The 7,653-nt window shown below is 39.2% G+C and overlaps 1 protein-coding gene and 1 pseudogene across 2 annotated transcripts in view; both read right to left on the bottom strand.

The window, feature by feature from the left end:
* MICU1 (mitochondrial calcium uptake 1) overlaps positions 1-7,653 on the bottom strand; it is a 251,894-nt gene that overhangs the window by 63,941 nt on the left and 180,300 nt on the right. The gene's annotated exons all lie outside the window — the stretch shown is intronic.
* LOC105886381 lies at positions 172-5,503 on the bottom strand (annotated as a pseudogene).

Raw genomic sequence — 7,653 nt, 5'->3', positions numbered from 1 at the left:
CCACCTTAGGTGTATGTGGCTGGTGCTTAGCCACTTGAGCCACAACAAAACTATTCTGTCACTCATTCATGATTGGAATTCTGGTGTATGAGACCAATTAAATTAGGTCACACATTTAAAAAAAGCCATGGGATATTTCTGTTTTATAATAAATAAGGCAGTCATCAACTATTACTTGTTAGTAGCTTTTTTGAGGTAAGCTATCAAGTCTGCCCTTTCTCCCTTCTTCTTAATGTGGATGAAGATCATTTTTTATTCCAGGGATGTACTTCTTGGGATGCTCCAAGTACTCCATCAGTGTATCCTCTCCCCAGGTGATGCCTTTGTTTTTATTGGTGCCTGTGTAAGAGAAGCCAGCAGCCTAACCTGTCTTGTGCCCAGAGAGATCATGGAGATTTGGCCCAGTCTTGTGCTTGCCTCCCTTTTCCACAGTGTGGCAGTGGACACACTTCTGAACAAAAATCTTCTTTCGTTTCTTGCCATCACCTATGTTAAATTCTCTCTTTGGTTACTGATGGCACCAAGGTTCCTGGTCAGAAACTGGACATCCCCCTCTCTAAGTCAATAATGATTAGGCTAATCAATGTTTGTGTTTTAGATTCAATGAAATATGGTAGTATAATGCCTGGTACATACTAACAGCTGAGTAAATGTTAGCTGCTATTAATAATGATAGTAACAGGGTGGCACCTGTGGCTCAAAAAAGAGTAGGGCACTAGCCCCCTCTGCCGGAGGTGGTGGGTTCAAACCCAACCCCGGCCAAAAAATAAATAAATAAATAAATAAATAATGATAGTAACAACAATGGGTTTTAGCTATAAATAAGTTTGGGGTCACAATTGCTTCTTTTAATTTTAGCTCTATTTATAGAGAAGCAAACTTTCTGTCCTCTATAAAGACAAGAATAAAATGTCAAGAAAGGATAGAAAAACTACAACTAAGTACTCCCCCAATCCCTTCCTTTCTACTCTGCACATGCACATTTTGCATGTTTATGAGAAGAGAAAGAGAAGAGATGGGCAAGAGTGGAACTATTCCTAAAGAACAGAAAGTTGTATTATAAACTTTTTCTCTATAAAAGCTAGAATTATGCAAGAGTTTATGGAAATAAGACCGATAAGAATAAACTATGAGCCCTGCAATTATGGGGCACAAATTAATGGGGTGAGGGATAATAATGTACAAAATGCTCCCTATTCGCTCTCTCACTTCAGTTTTATAATAACCTTTGAAACAGGTGTAATAGTTACTGCCTCCATTTATATGGACTTGAAATTTGAAAAGATAGTAGGACAACACCAAGACTACAACATAGTATAGTGGTTTTATAAATTATTCTATATGGATATATATTACTGGCATGATTATAAACATGACAAAACTGTATAATATTGTTTCTATAAATGAATGATTTAATGTGCCATGATCTGAGACTGACTGAAAGGTCAGATAAGTACATACATTTGTAACAGATAAGTAAAAAAAAGTAGGTAGGTAATTACAAGTTAACTGCTAGTTTATATCCAGAAGGAGACAGCACTGTTATAAATAGGTATTAGTTGAAGTTTTCTACAGGAACAGTATCATAGATGCAAGATCTGAAAAAATTCAACTGAGTCTCAGTCAGAAAATGGCCACAATCAAGGAATTCATCACAACTCTCCCATATTTCACAAAATCTGGATACTTTAACTGAGAGAAATATAAGTGTATTATATTAAAGCAATAAAACCAGGTGATATTTACTTCTACCTATATGAGCTGAGCTAAATATTAAGTTATATGTTCTCAAATTTCTACCTACAGTGAAAAAGTAGTTTGAGGATGCTATATGTAAGATTAGTAACACACTCTATTTGGTCTCCAGAGCTCAGATCTCAGGTGATCTCACTTTTTTTGGTAATGACTGATCCCTTCTTTGATTGGCTGAATCTTACCACACACTTTTTAAATTTTATTAATTTTTTGAAAGATAGGGTCTCACTCTGTCACGCAGCCTAGAGTACAATGGCTTAGTCAACAGCTCACTGCAACCCTGAACTGATGGACTCAAGTGATCCTCTTGCCTTAGCCTCCTGAATAGCTGGGGCTATAGGAGGCATGCCACCATGCTCAGTTAATTTTTAAAAGTTTTTGTAAAAATGAGGTCTCATATATTACCCAGACTGCTCTCAAACTCCTGGCCTCAAGCAATTCTTCTGCCTTGGCCTTCCAAAGTGCTGGAATTATAGACATGAGCCACTGCCCCCAGCCTTATTATCCATTTTAATTCTGACCATTCAAAAACTCATTGCATGGGCTCATTAGGTACTATGGAAATATTTAATATTCTTCAATACACTAAACATTATATCGGAAAGTACCAATTTTCAAGAACAGAAAATGGAATAAGAAATTAGCTTTCAGACTGAGCTGACAAGCATTAGGAAAAATGCAAGAAAGACTGGGAGATTGAGGCTTAGAAACATATAGCTTATGGAAGCTATAGTATACAAAGTAAGAAGAAATGGTCCAAACACAGGCAGCAAAAGGCAAAGTATCTAACGGGCCAGACGATATCAATTTCATTCTCTTTTTATAAAGGCTTTCTCACTACTAATCCTAAGCCTTTACTGATAGCAAGTCAGATAATTCCTCATTTCTGCCCTGCAGGAAGCTCTTGCTGGTGCTAACAGAATATTTTCATGTTTGAAATCGTACTTCCCTACATCTTTCAATTATGTTTAATGTCTTCTCTGCTTGGGGTCCTAATAGACTTGGAACAGCTGATATGTCAATGTGACTGTCCAATATAAGGCAATAGGGGCAGTGGTAGCTGCTTTAAGAAGCTGCTTCCACAATCTCCTGTAGTTTTCAAAGGCAGCGGAGATCCCCTATTTTCAAGGGCATTTGATATGAAGAACTAGATGTAACACAGAAGATCTTCATTAGCATTAGTGAGTCATTCTCCATTCTATCCCACTACTACAATCCAAATACCCACCATTCCTCCCCTGGCTGTCAGGCAGCTGGGAGATAATAACAAGCCCCAAATTTTCTAGGGAGAATACATGCTATCCATGGCCTTGTAGTACCGGAGAAGACTGCCACGTACACATGAGGCCAAGATTATAACACAGTGTTTTCAGTTTGGTGGCAGAGAAGTTAATTAGTATTTTAAATCAGAGCCAACCAACTGCATACACTAAAATTATGCCACCATGGTAACATGAGGAAAATGGCATGTTTTTCTGTCAACAGTGAGAAAGGCAGATATTTCAAATAGTCATGTGGCACATAATGACATTTTGGTCAATGATGGACCTCACATACACTGGTGGTACTGTAAAATTATAATATGACTTTTTACTATATCTTTTCTATATTTATTTATGTTTATTTATTTTGGAGATAATGTCTCACTCTATTGCCCAGACTGGAGTGCAAGTAATGCTCCTGCCTCAGCTTTCTGAGTAGCTAGGACTACAGGTGGCTGCCACCAAGCCCAGCTAACGTTTTTTATTTTTGGTAGAGACTGGGTCTTGCTATGTTACCCAGGCTGGTTTTGAATGCCTGGGCTCAAGTAATACTTCTTCCTCAGTCTCCCAAAGTCCAGAGATTACAGATGTGAGCCATAGTACCTAGCCTGTTTAGATATACAATTCCCTAGTATTGTGTTACAGTTGCCTACACTATTCATACAGTAGCATGCTATACAGGTTTGTAGCCTAGGAGCAACAAGTTATACCACCCAGGTTTGTGTAAGTATGTTCTGTGATTTTGTGTATCAATGAAATATCTAATGATGCTTTTCTCAGAATGTATCCCTGTCATTAAGCAATGCTTGATTGTATTTGAAACTATCTTGTAACTAAGGTTTAACACATATTACTTATAATCTAGCAGGATTTATTTACTAAAATCATATAACTATTATTCTCCTCTCAGGATCTGTCCTGTCCAGTCCTCTAACAGACGGACCTGGTGACTACTAAAACCTGAGTGGGCAGGTGACTCCTTTTGGATGACCTCTCTAAATCAGGTTTATAGGGGACTGGAGGCTGTATGTCTCATTATGCCAGTTTGAAATTAATTATGCTTCACTAGGTAGGGTAGGCTTGTGGGCACAGTTGACAAAGTATATGTCAAATCAAATCTGATTAGCTTTAGGGAGTGCTTACATGTTCAAAGAAATGGGCTTAATGTATGTACTCACTGGATAAAGCAATTCTACAATTTATTAATGTTAATATTTTTCTTTGGCAGAAATTGAATGCAAAACCACGTTAACATCACATTTGAAGTCACACATACCCACAAGTGAGGAAAACCAAAGAAATTGTTCCCCCAGCTATCATAACCTTGTCAGATGATAAAGATGTATATGAAAGGGAACTATAAAACTTAATTCAAATCCACAGTTAGCACAAGAATATACTGTAATATTCTTCAAGACAAGTTGTGAAGCTATTATACTGAGAGAGTTTTAATTAACCTTTCTAGCTGCAGAAAGGAAAAACCACTCATGGGCTTTTTGAAGTGTGTTTGAGAAAAATTCACTAAACCAACCAGTTTCCTGAGCATTGGAAAAACTCCAGCATTTTGTTTAGTCTCAAATTTAAAAACTAGTCTCAGGGCGGTGCCCATAGCTCAGTGGGTAGGGCGCCAGCTAAATACACCCAGGCTGGTGGGTTTGAACGCACCCAGGGCAGCTAAACAACAATGACAACTGCAACAATAACAACAAAAATAGCTGGGTGTTGTGGTGGGAGCTTCTAGTCCCAGCTACTTGGGAGGCTGAGGCAAGAAAATTGCTTAAGCCCAAGAGTTAGAGGGTGCTATGAGCTGTGATGCCATAGCACTCTACTGAGGGTGACATAGTGAGACTCTGTCTCAAACGAAAAAACACAAAACAAAAACAAAAACTAGTCTCAGTCAAATTCAACCTGATATACATATACTTAATGAGAAATGTTAGATGTTTTATGAAAAATCTAGTTCAGAGTAAACAGAATTGGTTCCCATTTCTCTGGTTAGCACCACAATGGGTAAGATAAGAGCTTACACCTAGATGAATAATTGGAAGTTTGGTAAGAGGATAACCAAACAGTTGCTAGTTTCTGTTTAAGTTTAAAGTTCAGGCCAGGCACAGTGGCTCTCATCTATAATCCTAGCACTCTGAGACGCCAAGGTAGGAGGATCCCTTGAGCTCAGGAGTTTGAGACCAGTCTGAGCAAGAACAAGATTCTACCTCTACTAAAAATAGAAAAAAAATTGTCAGATGTTGTAGCAGGAGCCTGTGGTCCCAGGTACTTAGGAGGCTGAGGTGAGAGGATGGCTTGAACCCAGAAGTCTGAGGTTGCTGTGAGCTAAACTAATGCCACAGCATGCTAGTCTGGGCAACAGAGTGAGACTCTGTCTCAAAAAAGCAAACAAATAAAAAACCTTTAATACCATCAGTTTCCTTGTTTATTTTTGTGTTAGACTTCTCTAGTTGGATGTCAGGCTGATCTAGTTGAGACATATCATCCTGACCTCTGGCTCATTCTTCTGAGGTTCCTTTTACATTTTGTACAACTTAAACACAAGGACAGCATTCTGTCCCTGGCTTTTTGTCTTCAAGTAAATACACTGTCCTTGAATGAGATCATCAATTCCCAATGCATCAACAGACTCCTGTATACTAATAATCCTGTATCTACAACTGCAACCATATCAGTAGTCTGGTCACTAAGTCCATATATTTACTTGCTTCTAGAAAAGCTAATGAGATGGCTCAGAAATACTCCAAACGGAATGTGTGCAAGACACAATTCAACACTTCTCTTTGCAAACCTACTTCTCTTCCTATGTTTTCTATTATTAGGCCTATACCGAGGTGGAAAAATACCAGCTAATTTCTGGAAAATTTCTGGGCCACCAACCCCCAACAAAATGGAGTAAGTCTGATTTACTCCCAAGATAGATGGTAAAGTAGTCACTCACTTCTTGCTTGACTAACCCCCCGAGAAATGGACCAAGGGGTACCAATGATCCCTGGACTGACCTTTAAGAAATACCAGGCTCAATATGGCTCAAGCAGCTAAGGCGCCAGCCACATAAACCTAAGGTGGCGGGTTCGAATCCCCAGCCCGGGCCCGCCAGACAACAATGATGGCTGCAACCAAAAAATGGCCGGGTGTTGTGGCGGGCGCCTGTAGTCCCAGCTACTTGGGAGGCTGAGGCAGGAGACTCGCTTGAGTCCCGGAGTTGGAGGTTGCTGTGAGCTTTGATGCCATAGCACTCTACCCAGGGGGATAGCTTGAGGCTCTGTCTCAAAAAAAAAAAAAGAAATACCAGGTGGGAAAGTACTGAAACAAAGATGAGCCAACCAGTGACTGCCTCAGTGTCCCAACAAGGGGTTTCTGAGAGCAGTCCCAAGTGCTTAATGGGTCAGATTTTTAAGGCCTTGGTCTGCATCTGGTTGGTATGCAGGCTGCCCAGGGCATCCAGGTAGGTTAGCAAGCAATGTACAGAAGCGGAATTTTGCAGTCAGTTAGTCATACATCTTTGTTTCAGTACTTCCCACCTGGTATTTCTTAAAGGCCGGGTCTCACTCTTGCTCAGGCTGGTCTTGAACCTGTGGGCTCAGGGTAATCCACTGGCCTCCGCCTCCCAGAGTGCGAGGATTACAGGTGTGAGCCACTGTAACCAGCCTTAGAGCGACATTTCTAAAAATCCAAAGCTGATCACTCCGCTTCTCTCTCTAAACCTTTCCATGGTTTCCTACAGCTTTTAGGGCAAAGTGCCCAAACTGTCCAGTGCAGCAGACAAAGCACTTCATGACCTGGCTACTGCCCTCTCTTTTTGTTTTCCAGGAAGGACCATCTTCTCTTATTTCCTCCCTTGTTTGCACTGGTTGTCCTATTTCCCTAAAATGCATTTTTGTTTTTATTTTGTTCAGATCTTTCTGTCTCTCTAATGCTAAGAAATGATTAAAGTGGTTTTTATTACATTCGTCCAAGTAGGTTTAATAAGAAAAAATTATGTTAATGTTGTGGTAGATTGATACAAAACAAATAAGAAGAGTTTGAGTGGGGAGGAAGGAAAGGGCATCCAATAATAAGAAAAATAATGAGAAATAAAAGAGACTTGATGAATAGTCATTTCTGTGCTGTAAACTGAATTCAGAGGACAATAATCTGATATATGACCCCTTCAAGTGGCATTTGCTCAGCGTATGAATTCAATAGGCTGCAAGTAATATATTATTTATTTACAAATTACTGCAAGGCTGGCTCTGGTCCCTCAGACATCATCTAGATACTCTAGGGTACTCTGAGGTTATTTAGCAAGCTAGAGGCTAAAGCTATTTTTGTAAACAAATCTCCTTTTTTTCTAAGAAAGAAAAAAATTAGATCTACTAATTAAGGCTAAGTGAGTTAAAAGAAGGGGAAAAAATAAGGAAAAGCAAACTTCTTCCCACCCATTAGCACAGTCATTATTAGCTTTCAGTCTTTTTTAAAAAATGTCCATAAATTCCCAATACCATAATTACCACAATTCTGAAAGGCATCTGTAACAAAAGATGGCTGTAAGAGGGATGAAAATAAAAAGATCTACTCACTCCAGATGTCATTTTGTCCAACCTTCTTTATTCTAAGTCCAATCTAGAGGCTATATATATATATATAT

Source organism: Otolemur garnettii, unplaced genomic scaffold, assembly GCF_000181295.1.
Source record: "Otolemur garnettii isolate 467f Iridium unplaced genomic scaffold, OtoGar3 scaffold00008, whole genome shotgun sequence".
In the NCBI taxonomy this organism is placed as follows: domain Eukaryota; kingdom Metazoa; phylum Chordata; class Mammalia; order Primates; family Galagidae; genus Otolemur; species Otolemur garnettii.
This window is presented reverse-complemented; position numbering and strand designations above follow the sequence as displayed.